At 39.3% G+C, this 27,185-nt stretch overlaps 1 protein-coding gene across 2 annotated transcripts in view; it reads right to left on the bottom strand.

Annotated features, from left to right (window-relative positions):
* Positions 1-2,751, bottom strand: part of CCDC124 (coiled-coil domain containing 124) — a 47,902-nt gene extending 45,151 nt beyond the window's left edge. The window contains exon 1 of one of the 2 annotated variants that reach the window (XM_036741042.1): positions 2,371-2,751. The gene's annotated coding sequence lies outside the window, so the exon portion shown is untranslated. The remainder of the gene's footprint in view (positions 1-2,370) is intronic. The other variant, XM_036741043.1, reaches the window with a different exon arrangement.
* Between the last annotated feature and the right edge of the window lie 24,434 nt (positions 2,752-27,185).

Below are 27,185 nucleotides of genomic sequence, written 5' to 3'. Positions count from 1 at the left end.
TAAGAGCCCTCCAACTCCTACACCTGGATGTTGGGACTTTGTTAAAACCCTGGTAACTATGAATTGAGATTTGAATCAGACAAGGTCTGTCTGTTGATGTTTGTAATTTGTTTATATTTGCTCTGAAGTTCAGGGTGCTGGCTTTCTCCCCCGGAACTAAGTGAATGATATTTGTATGTTTGATTAAACCGAGATTATTAACCCCTTAACATTGCTTTCCTTAGTAAAGCAGGTCAAAAGAACCTGTGCTGGCAGCATTCTTGTTGTTGGGCTTGTGTTGGTCTTTCACCTCCACAGCAGCTGCTAGCTGAATTGTTGCAACAAGCATGCATCAGCACTATAGAGTCAGCATTAGATGTCAGCTATTATTAGGTAAATAATTCTAATCTCTCTAGGTCTGCTTTCTCGATAATGAATGAAATGAAAAAGCATTTATTAAGTGCTTACTACAAAGTAAAAATGTGCTTACATTCTAATATAGGAGGCATTCTTAACCTTTTGTGTGTCAAGGGCCCCTTAAGTAGTCAGGTGAAACCTCTTCACAGAAAAATTCATAAAACACAGGATTACAAAGGAAACCATTATATTGAAATACAGTTATCCAAAGATTTTTTTAAAGTTCACTTAAGAAGGCCTGTAATAAGGGGAGACAGCTAGGTGGCAAGGTGGATAGAGGGCTGGACCTCTGACACTAGCTGTATAACCCAGGGCAAGCGACTTAACCTTTCTCACCTTCTCTCTCAGAGGTTAATAACAGCACCCACCACAAACAGGTGTTGTGAGGATCGAATGAGACAATACATATAAAGTTTTTACAAACCTTAAAGCACAGTGTAAGTCCTATTATTATTGTTAACAAGAATATGCTGAGGATAAAGGTGGTGAAGGAAAGGCACTTTGGTAGAGGAAGTTATAGGATGGAATTGTAGAGGAGTAGGCTGACACACTCCAACTAGGAACAAAGACAGAACAGGGAGGGGGAAGCACTCTGTAAACCCTCCACTATTATATGAACGTCAGCCATTATTAAATAAATTATTTCACCTCTCTGGGCCTGGTTTCCTCATCAATAAAGCAAAGAGACTGAACCTGTGTTTTCATTGGGAAATATAAGGAAGTATGATAAACTCCTAGGTGAGGAAATGCTCTCTACAGAAGCAGATCCAACAACTATTTGAAATTTACAGTCTTAGAGAATTGCCTGGGGTTCCAAGTAGTTACCATCCTGAGGTGCCAACATTTCCTCATATGCCTATATCTGGGCTAGTGCAGTAAACTGCTGGTTGGTCTCTCCCCACTCCACTCCATTCTCCATTCACTTGCCTAAAGTGCAGGTCTGACCACGTCACTCCCCCCACCCCCACCAATAAACTCCAGTGGCTCCCTATCACCTCCAGGATTTGTTGGCATTCAAAGCCCTTTATAATTTACTCCTCCCTACCTTTTTATAGCCTTCTTACACTTTACTTCACTCTTCTCCCTATATTCTGCTATCCAGTGACACTGGCCTCCTTACCATTCTCAAACAGGACACTCCGCCTCCATCACTGGCTGTCCTGGCATGCTCTCCTTTCTAACTAACCCCTTGGACTCTGTAGCTTCTTTCAAATCCTCGATAAAATCCCACTTTCCATAGGAAGTCTTTCCTGAGCCTTCTTAATTCTGGTGCCTTTCCTTTGTTGAGTATCTCTAATTTGTCCTGTAGAAAATCTGTCACACTTGTTTGCAGGTTGTCACCCCCATTAGATTTCGAGCTCCTTGAGAAGAGGAGCTGTCTTTACCTTTATATTCCCAAGGAGTAGCACACTGCCTGGCGCACAGTAGGCGCTTAATCAATGTTTACTGGCTGGACACCTATTGGCTTCCAGGTACCACGGTTCCACAAAGTCCTTAAAAAAGGAGGCTATCTATAGGCGGGGGCGCCTACTTCACGCTAGGATAATGACATGTCAGCACTCATCAGTTCGGCGAGCTCCAGGCTCCGTCAGCCTCCAGCTAGAATGGGAGGGGGGGCTCCCCAAGCCTCGTCCAGCCGGATCCCCTCCCATCCCAGACACAAAGCACGCCGGACCCACGGAAACGAAGGAATGAATGAGTGAGACCACGCAGCCCCTCCCCCGCCCACCACGCTCCCTCCTCCGGCTCTTCCCCGTGGACGCCCTGCTCCCATCTCTCCTCTCAAATTCCTCTTACCCACCCCACCCCCTCCAGTGCCCCCTGCGGACACCCACCTATTTTGGTGGTCCCCTCCCCACGGCCTCCTAGGGCTCCGAGGCCTTCGCCTCCCCCCCCGCCCCACTCGGCCTGGCCCCGCCCCGCTCCAGAGCCCCCCCACCCCCAGGCCCCGCCGCCGTCGCCGCCTCCTCCTACCTCTTTCCCAGAGCTCAGGACCGCGTCGCGCGTAGGTTCCGTCACCAGCGACGAGAAGCGGGGGCGGTGCCGGCGCCTTTTGTTGACGTCAAGACGCTGCTGGGCGGGGCTGAGCCAGAACGCAGCCGAAGGCCAATTGTTGCGACGCTTCCGCCGGCGCAGTGAGAGGATCCGCTTTCTAGCTCCCTACGGAGCAGGAAAATGGCGGCTTGGCCCGGCTTGACTCGTCCTTTCCTAGGGGGGAGGGGTTGGTGTGTGTGTGTACCGCCCAGTTCAAAAATGGTGGCTGAAGCCGAAGTCTAACGCCAGCTGCTTGTTTTCGCCCTCTTCTTCCTTCCTCGGCTAGGACCAGCCATCCTAGTATACGCCTTCCACTGCTACGGCGTCCGACAGTGGACAAACTAGTTAACAATTTTTAAAGTGCTTCGTCAATTTTTTTTTTTGAAGCCTGCTGCAGTCCTCGTAGCGAAGCTGGCCAGGGATTAGCGTCCCCTTTGCATGGACTGCGACACTGAGGCCCAAAGACGGGAATGAACTTGACACACACAGTGACCCAGGACTAGAACTCGCATACTCGGGTGCCAACCCCGGTATTGATAGCTGGTCTTGGAGAATTAAGCTGGCCAAAATGCCATCATCCTGTAGCCAACCTGGTGATGAGCCTCTCTGCTTTTAGCTACTTTGGCCCTCCAGAGAAACCTTTGCACTTCATCACTTCCATCAATACTCGAAATTTTCAGCTTGGTGTAAGCTGCGAAAGATTGTCATAACCTTTGAAAAAAATTAACGATCATTGTACCAACCTTTAATGTTCCTCTCTCAGAGGTAGACAAATCTAACAATTCAGCAAAAGGAAAAATATATGCCTGCCTTTTGGCTCCGCCCACAGAGCACAGTGACTGGAAAGACTTGGGTGAGGGAACTGACCTGATTACTAGGAGGGTTTACTCAACATTTTCCAGGTTTAGGGGATCAGCCCAGATTGGAATGGGTTTGTGCAAAGGAAGACATGAGGAAGCCATAACAAGCTTTAACTGGCGCAGCAAATTTCAGTCATTGGAGCTGATTCAGAGTGATGACTAAGCATGAGCTAGGAGGAAGAGATATTGACTTACATTACTGACCAATATAAATCCAGGAGGATGAGATGGTCATCCTTTCCTAAACTCTTTCTCTCTCCAAGGAAAACCAAACTCTCCTGCTTCTAGTAAAGAACCTTTAATTTCTCATTTTGTCCCTTGCCCTCTAAAGCAGAAGGGACAAATACTGCAGTCTGAAGTCCCCATGAAGTTTGGCCATTCCACAATCAATGAGCGTCTTCTTTGGTTCTAGTTCTTTACTACAGCAAAGAGTGTTGGTATAAACATTTTGGTTTATATGGAAGTTTTCTTTTTAATAATGACCTTGGGTTTTATACCTAACACTGAAATTTGGGGCAATTTTCATTTAGAATATGGATATTTTAGTAATTTTATTTGCATAATTCCAAATCACATTTCAGAATGGTTGTATTAATTTTTAGCTTCCCCAACAATGCATTAGTGTGCCTATCTTTCTAACCCCTGTACCATTGACTATTCCAATCTTTTGCCATCTTTGCCAGTTTTTGGAGTATGGAATTAAACCTCAGAGCTGTTTTTATTTGCATTTTTCTTAATATTAATTATTTGGAGCTTTTTTGTGATTGTCAGTAGCTTGTAATTTTCCTTTTGAGAACTGTTCATATCCTTTAATAAATTCTCTATCGAGGAATGGCTTCTGGTCTGTTAGTTGTTTATACATTTTAGATACTAAATTATAATTCAAGAAATTTGATACAAAGATTCCCCAGCCCTACCACCACTCAGTTGACTACTTCCATAAGGGCTAATTTTAATATGATAATTTAACACCTAGGGATACTTTCCCCAACTCTCACTCACATTGGCAGGCAAAGTCCCCAGAAGATGGATGATTAATTCTTTCCTTAGAGTTCTAGGGTTAATCCCAAGAGACCTTCAGGTTTCTAGTACTATATGTCCTGAGCCCTCATCCAGTATGTTCTCCATTTATTATCAGACAGTTAATTAGTTTTTATAAAAGGTATTCATTAAGTATAGAAACACAGTTACTACAAAGACAAGTCCCCTAAACCAGGAGCAAATTCTCCGCTTTCATACACAAAGTCCCTGAAAAAAATCAAATTTAGAGAGAGCACATGTAGTCACAGGGTGTAGCCAGAGTGGCCTTTGTTTTCTTTGAGTGACTCAGTTTATCTCATTGAGCATTGCTGGGCCATGCCTGGGAGCAAAGAACTTCCTGTGTGACCTCTTCCGGGGCAGGAAGCCCAGAAAACCATGCCAGGAAGAAGAAAACTTCCTGTGTGATGAGTCATGGGGCTGGCTGAGGGGAGGTGTTGACTTTAGAGCCACACCCTATTGGGTGTTAACCTAGTCTATGCTAGGGGGAAAGGCCAACTCAAGAACCAATTGGCCCTGGTCATTCAGGCGGCGCTTGATGATGTCAAAAACTCCATAAGAGGGGAGAGGACAGCTTGAAGAGCTCTTTTTCTTTTTCCGGTAGGTGTGGGAGCAGCGGGGAGCGTGACTCTGGGCCAGCCCTTGCTCTTGGGCTGAGCCCAGATGTTGGTAACTATGAATTGTATTGGGTCTGTCTGTTGATATTTGTAATTTGTTTGTATTTTGGTTTTGAGGTTCAGGATGCTGATTTGTTCCCCCCCACCCCCGAACTAAATGAATGCTCTGAACCTCAGGGTGCTGGCTTTTTCCCCTGAAGTACGTGAATGAATCTGTATTTGGTATATCTCTTGATGCTTGTCTCTTTGCTCCGCTGAACTAACTGAATGCTAACAATGCTGGCGTTTTTCCCCTGAACTAAATGAATGTTGTCTGTATGCTAACTGAATGCTGGATTAAAGTAAGCTGGTCAACCCCTTCACCATGCTTTCTTTGTTTAAGCAGATAAAAAGAACCTGTGCTTTCCTGGTGTCCCGGCAGCCTTCTGGGTGCTGGCTGTGGGGGAGATCTTACGCCCCCACAGGAGCTGCTAGCAGGGTAAACTCATGGTTCCTGATTGCTAAAAGTCCTTTCTCTTTTGCGGAGTCCTCATGAAGTTCTTCTTAGGTGTAGTTCTCTGTTAAGCTCCAAGTGTTGATTGTTTTGTAGAATACTGAAGATGCCTTTCTTTAGTGTGTCTGTTTGGCCTTTGTGTGTCTCTCAATTTCTAATCAGACTCTGCCTCAGCCAATACTAGTTGCTCTGGGGGACACCATTACTAATACCAACAGAACTGTAGATTTTCTGAACTTTTGAAGTTCAAAAGGTTATTACCTGATCAATTACCTGAGCAGGGACTACTGAATCCACTCCCTACCAAGGGCAATTTCCTCTCAGATGTCCCTCACCAAAGGAGTCTTCAACATTTAGCTAGAATCTGGGTTTTGAAACTGGTTTGTTGAGTTACACATAAACCTGGAGGTTTCATTTGTGTCATTTAACACCAAAATGCTTCACTCCATTCAAATTGATTAAGAAGTTGTTTACAAAGTTTACAACTATGATCACCTGATTCAGTTGAGAAGTGAGGGCCTTCTGTGTTTACATTATTTAGGGTGAAGGTAGAAAGCTACAATCCCAATACTCCTGACTATTGTATAAAAACAAAGCACATCAGTGAAACAGTCATTCAGTTAAAATGAAAGGAAGAAAAGAAGGAAGGAAACTTCCTCTATTTTGAATATCTTTTTTGTTTTAATCTTATCTAGTAGTGGCCAAGGAAGTTGTTTGGGTGAGGAGAGCTAGCTACTCCCTCTCTATACCCTGCTACATTTGTGTGGGTGGTGCCCCTCTTGCCTAGCTTTCTGATAGGCATCCCCATTAGTGGGATTTTGATCTTTGTCAGCATTTTCACATCTGTGGGATGAGAGTCTTTTAAACTTGCCCAGGGGAGACACTGAGAAGAGAAATTGCCTGAGGCTACTGGCTCAGGACTGATTTATACTCCCTTATCAAGACTCCTCCCAGTAGAAAACTTCTAGTTTATCCTGTGTTGAGGATACTACAGATTCATTTATTCTTTGCTTTGGAATAGCTATAATCATATTATATATTCATGTATGTATGGTACATTATATGTATCATACATACATGTATGTGTATATATATGCATACATACATATAGCTTAAATCTCTAACTGGTAGTTTGATAATTAAGCAGAGAATCAATTTTCTTCTACTTCTCTGCAAACTTGACCGATCATAGTCTCCTTCTCATATGTAGTTATTTAATTTTTCAAAAAATTATTTTATTATTTATTTAATATCTTAGTTTTCAACATTGATTTCCACAAGATTTTGAGTTACAAATTTTCTCCCCATTTCTACCCTCCCCCCCTCCAAGATGGCATATATTCTGATTGCCCCATTCCCCAGTCAGCCTTCCCTTCTGTCACCACATTTCCCACCCCCCATCCCCTTTCCCTTTACTTTCTTGTAGGGCAGGATAGATTTCTATGCCCCATTCCCTATATATCTTATTTCTCAGTTGCATGCAAAAACAACTTTTTCTTTTGAGCATCTGATTTTAAAACTTTGAGTTCCAAATTCTCTCCCCTCTTCCCTTCCCACCCACAGTCCCTAAGAAGGCAAGCAATTCAACATAGGCCACACGTGTATCATTATGTAAAACATTTCCACAATACTCATGTTGTGAAAGACTAACTATATTTCCCTCCATCCTATCCTGTCCCCCTTTATTCAGTTTTCTCCCTTGACCTTGTCCCTTTTTGAAAGTGTTTGCTTTTGATTACCTCCTTCCCCTATCTGACCTTCCTTCTATCATCCCCCCTTTTTTATCCCCTTCCCCCTACTTTCCTGTGGGGTAAGATACCCAATTGAGTGTGTATGTTATTCCCTCCTCAAGTCAAATCCGATGAGAGCAAGATTCACTCATTCCCCCTCACCTGCTCCCTCTTCCCTTCCAACAAACTGCTTTTTCTTTCCACTTTTATGTGTGATAATTTACCCCATTCTATCTCTCCCTTCCTCCCTCTCAATAGATTTCTGTCTCACCCTTTAATTTAATTTTATTTTTTTAGATATCATCCCTTCATAGTCAACCCACCTTGTGCCCTCTGTCTATTATATATATATATATATATATATATATATATATATATATATATATATATATATATATATATATATATATATATATATATATATGAGAAAGGTCTCATGAATTACACACATCATCTTTCCATATAGGAATATAAACAAAATAGTTCAACTTTACTAAGTCTCTTGTGATTTCTCTTTCTTGTTTACCTTTTCATGTTTCTCTTGATTGTTGTGTTTGAAAGTCAGATTTTCTGTTTAGCTCTGATCTTTTCATTGAGAAGCTTAAAAGTCCTCTATTTTATTGAAAATCCATATTTTGCCTTGGAGCATTATACTCAGTTTTGCTGGGTAGGTGATTCTTGGTTTTAATCCTAGCTCCATTGACCTCTGGAATATCATATTCCAAGCCCTTCAATCCCTTAATGTAGAAGCTGCTAGATCCTAAGAACCGCCAACCAGGATTGTGACCCAGATCAAAGCAGGGCACAGCAAGAGAACCTATCTCTGTGCCAACAAAGCACTCCTTGCACTCCCTCTCTGATCCGGTGCTTGATTCCTCCCACAGTGTGAGCCAGGGACTCTGGAAGCAGCCACAGGAGCTTCCTGCTGCTGCTGCTACAGCCATTGCTGCCCCCAAGGCTGGAGCCAGACCACTTTCTAACCCTATTTGGCAGTTTTCCCACTAACTTGCTCTGTGGTCTTTGGTGTTTGTGGGTTGAGAAGTCTGGTAACTGCCACAGCTCAATGACTCATGGTCCTGAGGCCTGCTCTGGCTGACTCCCAGTCTGGTCTGTCCTGGCGTGGTCCACTCTGGTCTGCACTCTGCTCCCAGAACCATGTGATAGACCCTTCCCAGCTACCATCCAGCCTCTCCTGTGCTGGAGACCTGCTTCTCTTTGCTATTTCGTGGGTTCTGAAGCTCTAGAATTTGTTCAGAGCCATTTTTACAGGTGTTTGGAAGGATTTGGGGGAGAGCTTAAGCAAGTCCCAGCTTTCCAGCCACCATCTTCTCTCATATGTATTTAATCCTTCAGAGATAGACACAACCAACAAATGATGTCTTTTGAAAACACATGACAAAATGACCAGGCGGGATTTATACCAGGAATTCAGGGCTGGTTCAATATTAGGAAAACCATCAGCATAATTGACCATATCAATAGCAAAACTCACAGAAATCATATGATTATCTTAATAGATGCAGAAAAAGCTTTTTGACAAAACACAGCATCAATTCTTATTAAAAATACTAGATAACATAGGAATAAATAGAGTTTTCCTTAAAATGATAATCAGTATCTATCTAAAGCCATCAGCAAGCATTATATGTAATGGGGATAAGCTAGAAGAATTCCCAGTAAGATCAGGGGTGAAACAAGGATGCCCATTATTATCAGTATTATTCAATATTGTACTAAAAATGTTAGTTTTAGCAATAAGAGAAGAAAAAGAAATAGATGTGATGGGGTGCTTGGGTGCTTGTGCTTGGACCCCAATTCCAAGGTCACATTTCTCCCTAGCCTCAAAACACTATCCCAGACAATTTTCTCCCCAGCCCAAGGACACGATGCCTAGCAATTACTCATGAGTGGGCCCCAGTAAGACAAACTACCTTTACAAGAACAAGCCAATCTCTGTAGAATTTCCCTTGTATCAACGGGACTATCTTGCACTCATAGAATTATCATGTATTGATTCCCACAGTTATTCTATACAATCCAGAGGTCAACCTATAGACGCCAACTCTCAAAGCTATCTTGCGACAGATGTAACAGACCAAAATTACACCCCTGAGAAACCCCTTACCCTGGTTTCCAGTAGTGAATGATGCCTGTGACTAAGGTTATATGTTATTACCTAATTAGCATATCTGCCAGATAATGCACTACTTTTCCTATATAAGCATTCTCATCATTCCTGTTAAGTTGCAAGTTCCTTAAAGAGCTCTGCCCACTACACTGGCATTGCAATGAACCTTGGCCAACTTGACTTAAAGAATGCTTGAGTCTGTGAATTCATTCCAGAGGACCCTCTCCTGTACTCCCATCATTGACGGGTCCCTGGACTCCTCCAAACTGCATCAGAAGGAATTAGAATAGGCAATAAGGAAACAAAACTATCACTCTTTGCAGAGGATAGGATGGTAAACTTAGAGAATCCTAGAGAATCAACTAGAAAACTACTTGAAACAATTAACAACTTTAGCAAAGTCACAGGATATAAAATAAACCCACACAAATCATCAGCATTTCTACATATTATCGACAAAGCCCAGCAGATAGAAAGAGAAACTCCATTTAAAATAACTGTAGACAATATAAAATATTTGGGAGTCTACCCGCTAAAACAAACCCAGGAACTATAGAAACACAATAATAAAACACTTTTTACACAAAAAAAGTCAGCACTAAACAAATGAAAAAGTATCAATTGTTCATGGGTAGGCTGATCTAATATAATCAAAATGACAATTCCATTTAAATTAATTTACTTATTCAGTGCCATACCAAACTACCAAAAATTATAGAAGTAGGAAAAATAATAACAAAATTCATCTGGAAGAACAAAAGGTCAAGAATATCAAAGGAATGAATGAAAAAAATGCAAAGGAAGGTGGCCTAGTGATACCAGATCTAAAACTATATTATAAAGCATCAATCATAAAAACTATTTGGTACTGGCTAAGAAATAGAATGGATCAGTGGAATAGGTTAGGTATATAAGACACAGTGGTAAATGACTATAATAATCTACTATTTGATAAACTCAAAGACCCCAGCTTCTGGAATAAGAACTCACTATTTGACAAAAACTGCTGGGAAAGCTGGAAAATAGTATGGCAGAAATTAGCCATAGACAAATATCTCACACCCTATACCAATATAAGGTTGAAACGGGAACCTGATTTAGACATAAAGGGTGATAACATAAGCAAATTAGGAAAGCAAGGAATAGTTTATCTGTCAGATCTATGGAGAAGGGAAGCATTTATGATGAAACAGGAGATAGTGAACATTATGAGGTGAAAAATGGATAATTTTGATTACATTAAATTTAAAATGTTTTGCACAAACAAAATCAATGCAACCAAGATTAGAAGGGAAACAGAAAGTTGGGAAACAATTTTTATAGCCAGTGTTTCTGATAAAGGCCTTATTTCTCATATGCACACCCACATACATTTATACATACATATATACATACATATATGTTAAGGATATGAACAGGCAGTTTTCAGATGAAGAAATTAAAGCTATTTATAGTCATATAAAAATACTCTTAATCACTATTGATTGGAGAAATGTAAATTAAAACAGCTCTGAGATACCACCTCACACCTATCAGTTTGCTAATATGACCAAAAAGGAAAATGATAAATGTTGAAGAAGATATGGGAAAATTGGAACACCAATGCATTGTTGATGGAGTTGTGAAGTGATCCAACCATTCTGGAGAGCAATTTGGAGCTATGCCCAAAGGGCAACCAAACTGTGCATACTCTTCGATCCAGCAATACCACTATGAGGCCTATATTCCAAAGGGAAAATGACCCATATGTACAGAAGTATTTGTAGTAACTCTTTTTGTGATGGCAAAGAATTGGAAATTGAGGGGATACCCATCAATTGGGGAGTGGCTGAACAACTTATGATATATGAATGTAATGGCACACTATTGTGCTATAAGAAATGATGAGCAGGTGGATTTCAGAAAAACTGGACTTACATGAATTGATGCTAACTGAAATGAACAGAACCAGGAGAACATTATGCACAGTAACAGCAACATTGTGCGACGATCAGGTATGATAGACTTAGCTCTTCTCAGCAAAAGAGTTCCAAAAGACTCATGATAGAAAATGCTATCCACATCCAGAGAAAGGACCATGAAGTCTGAATGCAGATTAAGGCATACTATTTTCACTTTTCTGGTTTTTTTTCTTGTGCTTCCCCTTTTGTTCTGATTCTTCTTTTCACAACAATATGTTTAACATGATTGTACATGTATAGTGTATATCAGATTGCTTGCTGACTTGGGAGGGGGGGGAAGAAAAAGAGGAAGGGAGAAAAATTTAGTACTCAAAATCTCACAAAAATGAACATTGAAAACTATTTTTACATGTAATTGGAAAAAAATACTATTAAAAACACATGGCAAAGATAGAAAATGAACTCTTAAATAAATTGATCTCAGGGCCATAAGCTCAGCAAGAAAGTCAGATTGATTGATGTAAGGGACAGGGGAACTATCACCAGTTTTTGTTCCAGCACCCTGGACAGCTACAACCATTCAGCATCTCTTCTGCATGGCTTCTACTTAGTTCAACTATAATGATTTTTCATTGTCTCATTCCTGGTCAGGGCAGCAGCACTCACAGTAATAGTGTTGGTGGAACTGGGTGTCCTCTCTTTCAATCAAGGGAGACCTTGTGTCCTTCCTTAAGTATACTTGCTTCTTTTTGTCTTTTTTTTTTTTTTGAGATTTCAGTACTCTCCCTCTTTTAGGATGAGAGAAGATGGACTTTTCATACACAGTTATGGCCTTGAATAGTCCTCTAATAAAAATACACCAAGGGTTTCTTTCTCATCCTACAAACACCCATCGCAGGTACATTCTAACTTCTTGGGTAAAGGGATGGCACACTTATATGTGGCCAGGTGATCTCTTTCCCCACATTAGAATATAAGCTTTTTGAGGGCAGGGACTGTTTCATTTATGTCTTTGTATTCATAGTGCCTGGAACATAGTAGGTGCTTAGTAAGTGCTTGCTGATTGATTAGCAATCAGAGCTAACCAAGAATGGAATGGGCTGCCTCAGGAGGGAGTGGGTTCCACTTCACTGATAGTCTTGAAGACTGGACAATCACTTGCTGAGTATGCTGTAAAGGAGATCCTGGTTCAGGTATGGGTTGGGCCACGTGGTCTTTGAGTTTTCTTCCAATTGAGATTCTGTGACTTTCTGACTATTCCTTATAGGATACAGGAACTAGTAGTCTAGAATCTCAGAGCTGGAAGGAACAACAGAGAGCATTGAGCCCAGTGCTTGGCACATCATAAGCATTTAATAAACACTTTTTCATTCATTAATTATCCATCCATTTGGTTGAATCTGTATTGTGTAGGAGTCATAAGATCATAGATATAGAGCTGGTGAGGACTCCACATGCCACCTAATCTAATCTCCTTATTTTACAAAAGAAGAAACTGAAACATGGAGGTTAAGGTCACCTTGAACCAAGGTCACCTAGGTGCTGAGTGGTAGAGCTAGGACTGTAACAGAGGTGTTCTAACTCCCTACTAGGCTCTCTTTCCACTAATCCATCACACAGCACCCCTCAAAAGTGATCATCCAGTCTTCAATGATGGGAAACTATATTTATGACCAAAGGTGTTCATTTCACTTTTGGATGGCTCTTTTTATTAAGAAGTGCTCGTTTAAACATAACCAAGAGCAGCTTCTCTTCAGTTCTCCTACTTCTTGAAAATGGGCCCAAACCTAGTTTCTTGTTTCTGTAATAGTCCTTCAATTCATTTCCCTTCCCTCCTCTAGGGTACTTTTGTTTGCCATTTTCCCCTTGAAGAGAGCTTTATCTCAAATCCTCTTTCTTTGTCCTCTCAATCCTCTTCTGACCCAAATGCTCTTTAAATAATAAATTTTTCTCCAACTTTGCTCCTGTCCCTTTCCTTTCCCATCTCTTTGAAAGATGAAGGAGGCAACATAGTAGGATGACCAATAGATTCAGAGGGAAACTGAAGAATTGGGATAAGTCCAGGCTCTTCCACTCACCATTGGCAAATACAATTACTCTATCTCAGTTCCCTGGGATCTGAAAAAGAAAGGGAGGTATCAGATTGTCTCCAAGATCTCCTCCCTGTCCCATACTATGCTTCTGTTAACTTCTTCCTCCTCATTATTTCAACATGGAGGATAATTCCCAATCCTTTATTGACTTCTACCACTAAGTGTTTTCTCTTTGTTCTTGCAATGACCTTCAGACAAGGTGAGACTGCTAAAAAAGGGATTGCTTTGTCTCCTTCTTTGCCCAGATATGAATGTGTTTCAGGATCCACTGTACCCCTCTTCCCAATATTCCATTCCCATCCCTCCACCTACTGGTCTGAGTGACCTTTGTCTATAACAATTTCAAGAAATCGTAATTCAGTTCTTCTTAGCCCTCCCTCAAACACGGCTACTTTTGTTTGACTTTCACTCATAAATGTTCTCTTTATTATCTCAATGACCTTGTCTCCTTGGTGAAGTATGTAAACTTTGCTAATTTATTGGAATACCATAAAAAAGTCATTCAAAACTAGAAGCTTGGGGAGATGGGAAGAAGACATAATAATATCTGGCCAGAGCAAAGGAGAAAATGAGGCATTCCTTTTTTTCTTATCTTACCTGAAGTTCATTAAGAGGAAGAGGAAAGTATACTTAGAGCAAGTGGGAGTTCCCTCAGTCAAATCCAGGTTCATGTTACCATTCGGTTAGTCATTTATCAGATTCAGAGCTTTAAGGCCCCACCAATGTGTCTCAATGCCAGACCAAGCAAGATGACACACTAACTCAATAAAAAGGTATTTAATGGAATAGAATATCAAAGTAATAACAAAATATGCCTGGTGCTACTACCCTTCCTTCCCAACTGACCCCTTATTCTCTTGAATGCAGTGGAAAAGTGGCAAGTCAGTTCACTCATGGACAGATGCTAGTGAAACTCAGCACAGTAACAGACTTGGAATCACTGATTTCTTGGCATAGGAAGTGAAGAGTGTTATAGAGATTGTTGCTGGTTTCTCTTAGTATATTAGTTGTCATCTAGGACAGGGGTTAGCAAACCTTTTCTGTAAAAATAGCAAATATTTTAGGCTTCATAGACTGACAGGCAAAATAGTATATATTACATAGGTACTTATACAATAAGAAAAAAATTTCCACAAACATTTTACTGATGAAATTGAAAATGTAGTAATAATGATAGAGTATAATGTTTTTGGTAATACGGAACTACTAATGAGAAAAATGGAATTCTTTTGTGTGTGGGATAACTTTTCACTTAATTGGAACTCAAAATTAGTGTTTCCTATCATCAAAATCAATTGCAGAGGCAGCTAGAGCACTAGTCCTCAAATCAGGAGAAACTATGGTTCAAATACAGCCTCAGACAAATACTAGCTGTGTGACCCTGGGCAAATCCCTAAACCCCAAATGCCTCAAAAAAAATCAATAGCAAATGTTCATCTGTTAATGCTGATCTGTGATGAGATTTTGGGCAGCTCCTTGGTGCAGTGGATAAAGTGCCAAGCCTGGAGTTAAAAAGACTAATCTTCCTGCATTCAAATATGGCCTCAGATACTTACTAGCTGTGTGACCTTGGGCAAGTCACCTAACCTTGTTTGTCTCCATTTCCACATCTGTAAATGAGCTGGAAAAGGAAATGATGAACCATTCTAGTATCTTTGCCAAGAAAACCCCAAATGGGGTCACAAAGAGTTAGACAGAACTGAACAACAAATGAGATTTTATGCATTTGATCTTTGAAAAATATCTTTTCACACCTGGAGTTACTGTCAAATACTGACATAAATCTGTAAATGCATGATTTTAATCGAGACATAAGACTAATCATAAATGAGTATATTTTATCTGGACACATTTCTTTAGTTGTTGTGATCAAAAACAATTTAATTAGCTTACCAGCCTTCCCTTGCTTGGCTAACAAATGAGTGACTTGGAAAGTTAACTTGGTTGTCGTCTTATTTTCATTTTTTGATTTTTGTTAAGAAATTCTGCCATGATGAGATATTCCATTTTAAATTTTCTAATTTTTCTAACTTGCTTACCTATGAGCTAGAAATGTTGCGATGAGCACTTAGTTTGTTAATAAAGACAAAATATGTCTTAGTCAACATATATTGTATACTTTTAGCACCACCATTGTGTTCTTGCCTAATAATAAAAACGATGCTTAGAAATCTAATTTGACAACAAAATAACCCATGCACCACTGTGCTTCTAAAGTACAACATTTGACTCTCAAAGTCCACTTTTTCCTTCTTGTGTTGACATTATGGTTGTGTACTGGTAACAGAAAAGAATGTCCCAATATATGTGGTACTTGAAACATTATTGGGCTACATAACTGCATCTCTGCGATTTGTCATAGACTGAGATGCAATGTGGAGCAGTGACCACACCACTCTCATAACTACTTAGCTCTGATTTTGTAGTTCAAAAGCAGCTGTAGACAGCACATAAATGAATGTACATTGTTGTGTTCCAATAAAACTTTATGGATACTGAAATTTGAATTTCATATCATTTTTATGTGCTCTGAAATATTATTCTTCTTTTGATTTTTTCAACCATCTAAAAATGTAAAAGCATTCTTAGCTTATGGTCTGTGCAAAAGTAGGCAGTAGGCTGGATTTGGTCTCTGGGCCATAGTTTGCCCACCTTTGGTCTAGGGTAAGTTACTTGCTCTCACAACTGCATGTTGGTATGTGCCAACCTCGCTCAGTGCTACTCTCACCTCTACTGACCATAACAGTTGGGGCACTAGATGTGGATACCGTGTTTTCTCATTCCTCTTAACTGTAATGCCAGCCCCATACCACCCCATCTTGCCAGATTCACTATCCTTTTAAAATTCATGTATTAATAGTGCACCTAGCCAATCAAAGTGTATTCTAGATCAGAGCTGTCCAAAAAGCGGCAGCAGTGCAATTTTATGAGGCACACCTGTGGGTTTTAATTTTCAAGAACGAAAAAATAAAATAATAATTTTCATGGAATGCATATTAGATTTTTTAATTCCATCACTAATAAATAATCTTATTGATGTGAATTTTCTTTGGTGTTTTTAAGCAGTATTATGGACGGAAAACATCGCTCGGAATTTTCAATCTATCTGTGGGATGCATTCTGTCTGTACGATGCAGACTAGTCAGTATGCACCTTTATACTGTTGTGTTGTTGCTTTGTTGTTTTGTGTTTGCTTTCGTGCTTCTCACCTTTGTCTGTCGTATCGATGATGCGCATTCCCTCACTTTCTATTAGTGTACTGTATTTTTTATTCTGGGTGCGGCCCTCGAATAATTTTTTTATTTTAATGCGGCCCTAAGATAACCTAAGGTTGGACAGCCCTGTTCTAGATGATGTCATGCTAAGAAGTTCATGCACACACTTTTAAGAAGAGTAATTCAGCCCATTTCTCCTATAAGATTCATCATCCCCTCAGGGCTTAGGGGAACCCTGAGATGTTTAGGGATCTCTCTCCTCTCATGCCATCAGCTTGATCCCTTACCTGCTGTGTGTCAGTGACTAGCATGCCAGTTCCTCTTAACCACTTAAGATCAATTAAAAAATTTAAGCTTTTATTGATGGCATTTGTTTTTGACTTAATTATAGTCTTCCTCAATATAGCTCCTCCTCTTCCTTTCAGAGAGCTATTTCATATAAAAAATAGTATTTTTTTTTAAGAAAAAGAAGAGGAAAAATTAGCACAATCTATTAATACAATGGAAAAAAGTCTGAAAACATTTGCAGTGCACAATACTTGTGGATCTTCCATCTCCTTTAAGGATTTGGTGCACACGCTCATTCCTCCTTTTGAAATGATATTCTCTATAATTATTCTTGTTCTTCATAATTCTGCAGCATTTATAACAATTTTATCTTTGGTAATTTCCTCTATCTGGTTTTGGATTAAGAATACATCTCCGGGGCGGCTAGGTAGAGCACCAGCCCTGGAATCAGGAGGACCTGAGTTCAAATCCAGCCTCAGACATTTGACACACTTACTAGCTGTGTGACCTCTCCCCTCCAAAAAAAAAAAAGAAAGAAAGAAGAATACATCCCCTACCCATAGCTGTGAGAGACATATGATCTGTTTCTCTTCTGATTTTTTTATAGTATGATATTTAATGTTAAGGTCACATCCACTTAGAATATATTGTGGTATATGGTGTAAGGTATTGTTCTAAGCTTAATTTTTGCCAGATTTCTTTCCAGTTTTCTCAGCAGTTTTTGTCAACCATGGAGTTCTTTACACTTCATGCTTGCTGTTAATTTTAGATAGATGTTGTTTATGATATTAAAAAAGGTCCCTCTATGCTTATACTTCATAGGATGTTTTAAGAAAAAATTTTAAGCCTTAATGAGTATTGTATTTTGTCAAGAACTTTTCTGATATTTATTGTGATAATCTCGTAGCTTTGGATTATATTGTTTGTAAAATTATTAATTCATTGTTTTCTTAATATTAAACCATCTTTGCCTCCCTGAATACTCACCTGGACTTCATCATTCTTTCCAGAAACTCATCTTTCTGTAAAATCATACCTCCTCAGTACCCCTTAACCAGGGTGCCTCCCTCCCTCTTATTGGAGAGACTGGAAGGTGGACATCATGGAAAATTCCTCCCTCATCCTCCATTTAAGGATGGGGCCTGGGGCAGGACCCCCCTCATACACACTTTCTAGCTTCTTTTTATGTGTTGTTTTCCCCATTAGATTGTTAACCCCTTGAAGGCTGGGACTGTTTTTTTTTCTTTTCTTTGTCTCTCAGGGCATAGTACTAAACCTAGAGCATAGAAGGCATTTAACAAATATTTATTGACTGAGCAACTGACTGGTATAAATCTAACTCGATCATAACAAATGATACCTTTTTTTGATTTTTTCTTTTTTTTTAAAAAAATTATTTAATATATTTAGTTTTCAGCATTGATTTTCACAAAAGTTTGAATTACAAATTTTTTCCCCGTTTCTACCCTCCCCCCACTCCAAGATGGGGTATATTCTGGTTGCCCCATTCCCCAGTCAGCCCTCCCATCTGTCACCCCACTCCCCTCCCATCCCCCTTTCCCTTCTTCTCTTGTAGGGCAAGATAAATTTCTATGCTCCATTGCCTGTATATCTTGTTTCCTAGTTGCATGAAAAAACTTTTTTGTTGTTGTTGTTGTTTTTGAACGTCTGTTTTTAAAACTTTGAGTTCCAGATTCTCTCCCCTCTTCCCTCCCCACCCACCCTCCCTAAGAAGGCAAGCAATTCAGCGTAGGCCACATGCATATCATTATGTAAAACCCTTCCACAATACTCATGTTGTGAAAGGTTAACTATGTTTTGCTCCTTCCTAATGTATCTCTCTTTATTGAATTTTCTCTCTTGACCCTGTCCCTTTTTGAAAATGTTTGTTTTTGATTACCTCCTCCCCCCCGTCTGCCCTCCCTTCTATCATCCCCCCTTTTTTATCTTCTTCCTCCTTTCCTGTGGGGTAAGATACCCAATTGAGTGTGTATGGTATTCCCTCCTCAGGTCAAATCCAATGAGAGCAAGATTTACTCATTCTCCCTCACCTGCCCCCTCTTCCCTTCCTACAGAACCACTTTTTCTTGTCACTTTTATGCGAGATAATTTACCCCATTCTATCTCTCCCTTTCTCCCTCTCTCAATATATTTCTCTCTTATCCCTTAAATTGATTTTATTTTTTTAGATATCATCCCTTCATATTCAACTCACCCTGTGCCCTTTGTGTGTGTGTGTGTATATATATGTATATATATACACATACATAGACACACACACATATATGTATATATATATATATATATATATGCATATTCCTTTCAGCTACTATGATATTGAGGTCTCGTGAATCATACACATCATCTTTCTATGTAGGAATGTAAACAAAACAGTCCAACTTTAGTAAGTCCCTTATGATTTGTCTTTCTTGTTTACCTTTTCATGCTTCTCTTGATTCTTGTGTTTGAAAGTCAAATTTTCTATTCAGTTCTGGTCTTTTCACTGAGAAAGCTTGAAAGTCCTCTATTTTATTGAAAATCCATATTATGCCTTGGATCATGATACTCAGTTTTGCTGGGTAGGTGATTCTTGGTTTTAATCCTAGCTCCATTGACCTCTGGAATATCGTATTCCAAGCCCTTCATTCCCTTAATGTGGAAGCTGCCAGATCCTGTGTTATCCTGATTGTTTTTCCACAATATTCAAATTGTTTCTTTCTGGCTGTTTGCAGTATTTTCTCCTTGACGTGGGAGCTCTGGAATTTGGCGACAATGTTCCTAGGAGTTTTCTTTTTAGGATCTATTTGAGGAGGCGATCTGTGGATTCTTTCAATTTCTATTTTACCCTCTGGCTCTAGAATATCAGGGCAATTCTCCTTGATAATTTCTTGAAAGATGATATCTAGGCTCTTTTTTTAATCATGGCTTTCAGGTAGTCCAATAATTTTTAAATTATCTCTCCTGGATTTATTTTCTAGGTCAGTAGTTTTTCCAATGAAATATTTGACATTGTCTTCCATTTTTTCATTCCTTTGGTTCTGTTTTATAATATCTTGATTTCTCATAAAGTCACTAGCTTCCACTTGCTCCAATCTCATTTTTAAGGTAGTATTTTCTTCAGTGGTCTTTTGGACCTCCTTTTCCATTTGGCTAATTCTGCCTTTCAAGGCATTCTTCTCCTCATTGGCTTTTTGGAGTTCTTTTGTCATTTGAGTTAGTCTATTTTTTAAAGTGTTGTTTTCTTCAATATTTTTTTCAGTATTTTTTTGGGTCTCCTTTAGCAAGTCATTGACTTGTTTTTCATGGTTTTCTTGCATCATTCTCATTTCTTGTCCCAAATTTTCCTCTACTTCTCTAACTTGCTTTTCCAACTCCTTTTTGAGCTCTTCCATGGCCTGAGACCAGTTCATGTTTTTTTTGGAGGCTTTTGGTGTAGGCTCTTGGACTTTGTTGACTTCTTCTGGCTGTATGTTTTGGTCTTCTTTGTCACCAAAGAAGGATTCCAAAGTCTGAGACTGAATCTGGGTGTGTTTTCGCTGCCTGGTCATGTTCCCAGCCAATTTACTTGATCCTTGAGTTTTTCATCAGGGTATGACTGCTTGTAAAGCAAAGAGTACTTTGTTCCAAGCTTGAGGGGATGTGCCATTAATTTTAGAGTTATTTCTATACAGCCAGCTCTGCCACACCAGCACTTCTCCTTCCTCAAGAACCACCAACCCGGACCTGATGCAAATCTTCAGCAGGCTCTGCACTCCTGCTCTGATCCGTCACTTAATTCCTCCCACCACATGGGCCTGGGCCCAGAAGTAACTGTAGCTGTAGTTCTGTAGCTGCACCTCCCCCCACTGCCCCTGGGGCGGTGGCTGAACCCCGAACTCTGTCCCCTGCAGCTTTTCCCACCAACCTTCTCTGTTGTCTTTGGTGTTTGTGGGTTGAGAGGTCTGGTAACTGCCACAGCTCACTGATTCAGGGTGCTAGGGCCTGTCCTGCCCGGCTCCTGGTCTGGTTGCTCCTGCTGCCTCCCACGCTGAGCTCTGCTCCCTCCACTCCGTGCACGATAGACCTCATCCAGCAACCATCCAGGCTGTCCTGGTCTGGATCCCTGCTTCCCTCTGCTATTTTGTGGGTTCTGCAGTTCTAGAATTTGTTCAGAGCCATTTTTATAGGTTTTTGGAGGGATGTGGTGGGGAGCTCACGCAAGTCCCTGCTTTCCAGATGCCATCTTGGCTCCACCCCCGGACAACAAATGATATTTTTGATAAACTGCGGTTGTCTTTTTTAAAACAGGATTTTGCTCAAAATTTTTGAATCTATATTTATTAATGATACTGGTCCATAGTTTTCCTTCTGTGTTTTATCCTTCATTGGTTTATACATTAGAATTATATTTTCTCATAAAAGGATTTTTGTAGGATGTTCCCCTTCTCAATTCTTGAGAATAATTTCTGTAGTATGGATACTAACTGTTTTTTAAAAGTTTGACAAAATTCTCCTGTTAATCTGTCCTCATGAGGAGTTTATCTTTTGTTGTTCCTTTACACTAGTTCTACTTCTTTTTATGAGATTGGGTTATTTAATATCTCTATATGATCTTCTGTCATTTTGGGCATTTTGTATTTCTGAAGGTGTTTCTTTATTTCTTTGGTAGGCTCAGTTTCATCAGCATATGATTATGCATAATATGTTCCGATTAGAGATAGCTAGGTGGTGCAGTGAGCCTCTAGTTAGGAAGACCAGAGTTCAAATCTAGCCTCAGATACCTACTAGCTATGAGACTCTGGGCAACTTATTCATCCACTGTTTGCTTCAATTTCCTCACGTCAAATGGGAGTAACAATGACACCTACCTCACAGGGTTCTTCTGAGGATCAAATATCAGGCCACTGGACCCAGATGGCTGTGGAGGAGAAAGTGAGGCTGGTGACCTTGCACAGTCCTCCCTTATTCAAATCAAAGTCGACTGCCAGTCATGTCCTGATGTCATGGTCTTCTTCATAAACAAAGGATGAACACCACAATCACGTCACAATACATAGTCAACTTTTGTAAAAGTCCCATGTGGCACTGAGAAATATGTATATTCTTTTGCAGTCTAATTTAAATGATGACACAAGTCTTTTAGGTTTAGTTTCTCTAGCAATTTGTTCAGTTCTATATCGATCCTTTCGTTTACCTTTCTGTTAGATTTATCCAAAACTGAGAGACATTGAAATCTCCTGTCACTACTGTGTTACTGTAGCTCAATTAATATTTCCTTTAGGAATTTGGATGCTAAGGCATTTGAAGCATATAAATTTAATGCTGATAATAATTTGTTTTCTATGGTTTCTTTCAGCATAATATAATTTCCTTGATCATTCCTCTTTGTGTTTTGAATATTTGTTTTTTCTTTGTCTGATAGCATGATTGCAATTCTTCTTTTTTTGGATTCACTTGACGTACAGTAAAACATTTGTTTTGTTTGCATTATGTGTATGTCTTTGTTTTTAAAAATGTGTTCCTTATAAGCAACAGATCGTAGGGTTATGTTTTCTTATTCAAACTGTCACTCTTTCTCATTCTATTGAATTGTTTAATCCAGTCACATTTAAAATGATGAAAATTAAGTTTATATTTTCATCCATTTGTCTCTAATATTGTTTTTTCATAACTTATGATTTTTATCTCTTCCTCTGCAAACACAATATTATATCTCTTCAGTCATTTTAGTAAAATCTTGTTAAGGTGGCTCTATTCTCGCTGCTCTGTCCCCTCACTCTCAATACCTCTCCCCCATTTGTTAGTCCTTCCCTTGGTTTTGGAGTTTTAAAAAATTAATTCTTTTTTCTTTCTTGATTTTTTCTGGTTATTTAATTCTTCCCCTGCATTTTTTCCTATTAATTAAATAGTCAAATTCTTCTTCTTTTCTTAAATTTGTTTTGTTTGTTAGTTTTTGAAATTTCAATTTCTGCACCTTTTTATATATTTCTTTCCTTCACTTTCTTCATAATTTATCTTCCTTTTCTGTCTTCTCTAGACTTTTATCCTTTGGTCCTATCATACTTAATTAGTCCTTTATTTTCTGTATTCCTTATGGAATTAAAACTTTTGAGCTATCTATAATTTGACTCTCCCTTCTAGTTTCTGTTCTTGTCTTATACAGCTTACCTTCTAATTCTCTTTATTTGCTTATGCCCATCCTTAGGGAAAAAATCAATTCCTGCAGGTGATAGAGAAGATATTGCCCCACAGTGGGATTTTTCCTATGTCCCTGATTGTTGATTTTTTCCTCCCTTTGGTCGTTTATCTCCCATCTGCCCCAAGATCTCTTCCCTGGGTCCATATCCTCCCATTCTTTTGGGTGTCAGGTGTCCCTGGGAGCTCTCATTCCCCCTCTCCTAAGGAAGGATGAATGAGTTCTTTAAACACAAAATTTTTGCAAATAAAATACATTATAAGGTCCTCCTCTCTTTTATAGATTATCTCTCTTCTCCCATAGGATTCATCAGCAGTACCTCCTCTCACCAATGAAACAAAGTTTTTCCCTTTCTTTCCTCCTTTTCCAATCCATCCCTTTGCCTCCTCGACCACTCTACCATAAGTTCTTTTTTCCCCTGAGAGATTATACAAATTATTGTTAGTCTTTGACATGATTAGGGTAAATCACCTATTCTCCTCTATATTTTTCCTCCTTTTCTTTTTTAATGCACAGTCCCATTTTGTAATTTAGTCTCACAAAAATATTGATTCACCTGTGGGGGGTGGGGCAGTGTTGTGCCTATTTCTTCATCATTGCTTCTGTTTGACTTCTGCTTTCACCCGTCTCTTTGTGTACATTTAAAACGAAGTCTCTTAATGCCATCTCTCTTGTTTTATCGTTGTTGTTGCCGTTGGGTGCTGTATTTATTTATTCTTCTGGTATTTCTGTTGTCTGGGATGTATGAGAAACAGTCTCTTAAGGTCTGGTTTCCTTCCTAAGAAGGTTAGAATGCCTCTTTATTATTGAACATCCATCTTATTCTGTCAATGGTTATGCTCAGATTTGCAGGGTAGGTCATCCTGAGCTGTATCTGGAGTTCCATTGGTCTTTGAAACACATTATTCCATTTTCTCCTTCATTTTTCTGGTTGTTGTGGAATAGTTTTGTGTTATTAAAATTCCCTTTCCTTTGTATTTGAAAGCCATTCTCTGGTCACTTGCAGAAGTGATTGTTTCTTATCAGAGTTGTAAAGTTTAATCACCATGTGTCTTGGCACTGGAGGTGATCTAAGGATTCTTACAATTGATACTTTGTTCTCTATGTTCAGAAGTTCAGGGCAATTTTCTCATATTATTTCTTACATTATTATAGTGCTCAGGTTTTTTTTTAATTTTTTAGGTTTTTCTAGGGGTTCAATAATCCTTAAGTTGTCTCTATGCAGCCTCTCTTTGAGATCATTACATTTTCTTGTATGGAGGATATATTGTCTTTTAATATTATTGATTTTTGTTTCCCTTCTTACAGACTGTCCTTCACTTCTGTGTATTTGCATTCCCAATAAGTTATTTTTTCTTTTGTTTCTTTGGTGAGACTTACAGATTGAAATTTTTCTATTTTGCCAATTATTTCTGCTGTGCAAGCCATACAATTCTGCTCTCACCATTCTTATTCTCTTTTAAACCATTCAGGAACAGTGTATTGTGGTTCTAGGCTCTCCTCAAAATTCACAAGGTCATCTGCTTTATCAAATGTTGAACAATTTTCCTTTGTTTTGCAGTACTCATAGATACCCGAACATATTTAATTGACCTGGAGCTCTATTTCCTTCTGCTGTTAATCTTTTCTTTTGGTCTATCTACTTATGCTCAAGGTCTTGGAATTTTCTTTCTACTGAGATCTTTGGTAATTTCATTCTTTTTTCCCCTTTACTTTCCCCCCTTTTTTAACTTTCTGACTTCTTCCCCTTTCATGACAATTTCCTCTGGGGGCTGAATGTCAAAGCAATCTTAAGCTCCTCTCACACAGAGCAATTCACTGTTAATAGACTAGGTCTCTGCCTTAGGTGACTTCTGGGAGGACAAAAGTCCCATCTGGATATTGGTCTCTTTCAGTCTTAGTAGAGCACCCTGTAATTCCCTACACATACATCCTGCTCCATTCCCTCTGTTCCTCAGTTCTTTCTCAGCTCTCTGACCCAAAAAGCAAATTTCTTCGTTTAAAATTTGGCTCTTCAAAGCACTGTGTGTGTGTGTGTGTGTGTGTGTGTGTGTGTGTGTGAATGGGCCAGAGTGGAAGGTTGAATGGGTCAGTTTCTGCAGCTCTGCTCTGGGAACCTGGTGGGCAGTGGGAGGAGGTGCTGAGTAAGGAGATGCTAGGTATTACTTCATAAAGTTTCTACCTTGTTTGGGTTCTTGATGTCCTAGACCACAGAGACAGGTCTAATTCTTTTTAAGGCTGGTGCATAAATAATATCACTTTTGCTCCTCAGAACATCAATGCAGGGCTGGGAGCAAAACCCATATTTTTTGGAGGATGAGACAGTGTTCTCCTGCCTTTTTAAAAACTCACAAGTTTGGAGTCTTCAATCTTTTCACCTAAAACTGGAAAGATCAAATGCTGAGGAAGGTGATGAACCCACGCTTACAAGCCTCATGTTGGTGTGGCTGCGGCAGTGTAAATGAGTCTAATGGATTACTTCAATGTTTTACGTTTTCCATATATATTTTTAGTTCAGTCAATTTTCAGATGTGTCCAACTCTTTGTAATCCCATTTGGGGTTGTATCAGCAAGGCAATAATCACAATATAGATGATAATTGTCAAAATGCCTATGCGATTCTGTATCTCAAAATATATGAGACTCTCCACATAGAAGGTAGAAGAAGTAAACCATTTATTCAGACACCAAATAACCAGATCCTGTAACCAATAAGTACACAACATCACAGCAGAGACCTACTCCATCCTACAACCTTGCACTCCCTGCTGGGGCCATCCCAAAAACTCACTCACAGCCACCACACGTCTGCTGCTCTCTTTCTCTCAACTCTAACTGTCCTAAGTGCTCTCTCAGCATCTCCTGTGACACAATTTCTTTTTCCTCTCAGCAAGCTCCTCCCATCACATGTGACTTAGGCCTCCTGTGATGTAAGCAGGTCACATGGCCTATTAATGCATGGGAAAGTTCTTCAAATCTAAATTGCTATTACAGGGATTTTCTTGTCAAAGGTACTGGAATGGTTTGCCATTTCCTTCTCCAGCTTATTTTACAGATGATGAACTGAGGCAAATAGGGTTAAGTGACTTGCCCAAGGTCACACATAGAGTAAGTGTCTGAGGCCAGATTTGAACTCATGAAGATGAGTCTTCCTGATTCCAAGCCCAGTGCTCTATCTACTGAACCATCTAGCTACCTGTATATAATCTATGTATGCCTATGAGTCCCTTGCATCTTATTCATTTTCCATAGTGCAGAAACTGAAAGCTATCCCATTCTTGATATTCATATGGTACATTGTATGCTTATATGGGAGTTAGAGAGATTTTTACTCACTTTGAAGAAACTCCTAAATACGAGCCATGCCTAAACTTTATTTGGTGGTTTCCTAGAGTTTTACTTTGGCATGGGGACAGAGTGAAGGAGTAAGGCCTCCAGGAACAAAACTGGTCCATGTGATCCCATAGCCCCTTGGGGGTTTCTGGGTGCCATTTAAATGTTAGGTAGGTCATAGGTGACATGTAAAAATACGTTTTACTAATGTCTTTTGTTTTTATATCATAGCCATTAAAACTACTGCTCTCCTCACAATTGAAACTTCTCCTATAATGAAGGAAAAAGTAAAAAAAAAATCAATATAGTATGCAAATCTCATAATTTATACAACATTCTGCCCTAGTAGTTCTCCCAATTTTCTGCCATGATGGGGACATTTGCTTTATTATATAAGTATGTTTTCTTAGACCTTCATTGGTTTTTAAATTACTCACAGTCCAACTTCCTTTTAGTTATCTTTTCATTTACATTTACTCTGTGTGTATCTTATATTCACCAGTTACCTAAAGGTTGTCTTACCCATTAGAAAGTAAGCTCCTTGAGGGTAGATACTGAGTTGGGTTTTTTGTTTTTGTTTCTTGACTATCTTTTTATTGTGAGAACTTAGAACAGTGCTTGGTAAATAGCAACTACTTAATGAATTCTTGTTGACTGATATATTGTTTTCTTGGTTCTCTTTATTCTACTCTGTATCCATTTATACAAATCTTTTTATACTTCTCTGAATTCCCTCTATTAATTTATTACTGCACAATTATCAATCAATTAATTATATGTTTATTATATATAATATATACAATGTATGTATAATATATTATGTAAATATAGATTATAGATAATTATAAATATATAATTCTATTAAATATTAATTAATTTATTGC

The sequence above is a fragment of the Trichosurus vulpecula genome, chromosome 1, assembly GCF_011100635.1.
Source record: "Trichosurus vulpecula isolate mTriVul1 chromosome 1, mTriVul1.pri, whole genome shotgun sequence".
NCBI lineage: Eukaryota > Metazoa > Chordata > Mammalia > Diprotodontia > Phalangeridae > Trichosurus > Trichosurus vulpecula.
The sequence above is the reverse complement of the archived record's forward strand: the minus strand, read 5'-3'. Positions and strand labels throughout refer to the sequence as shown.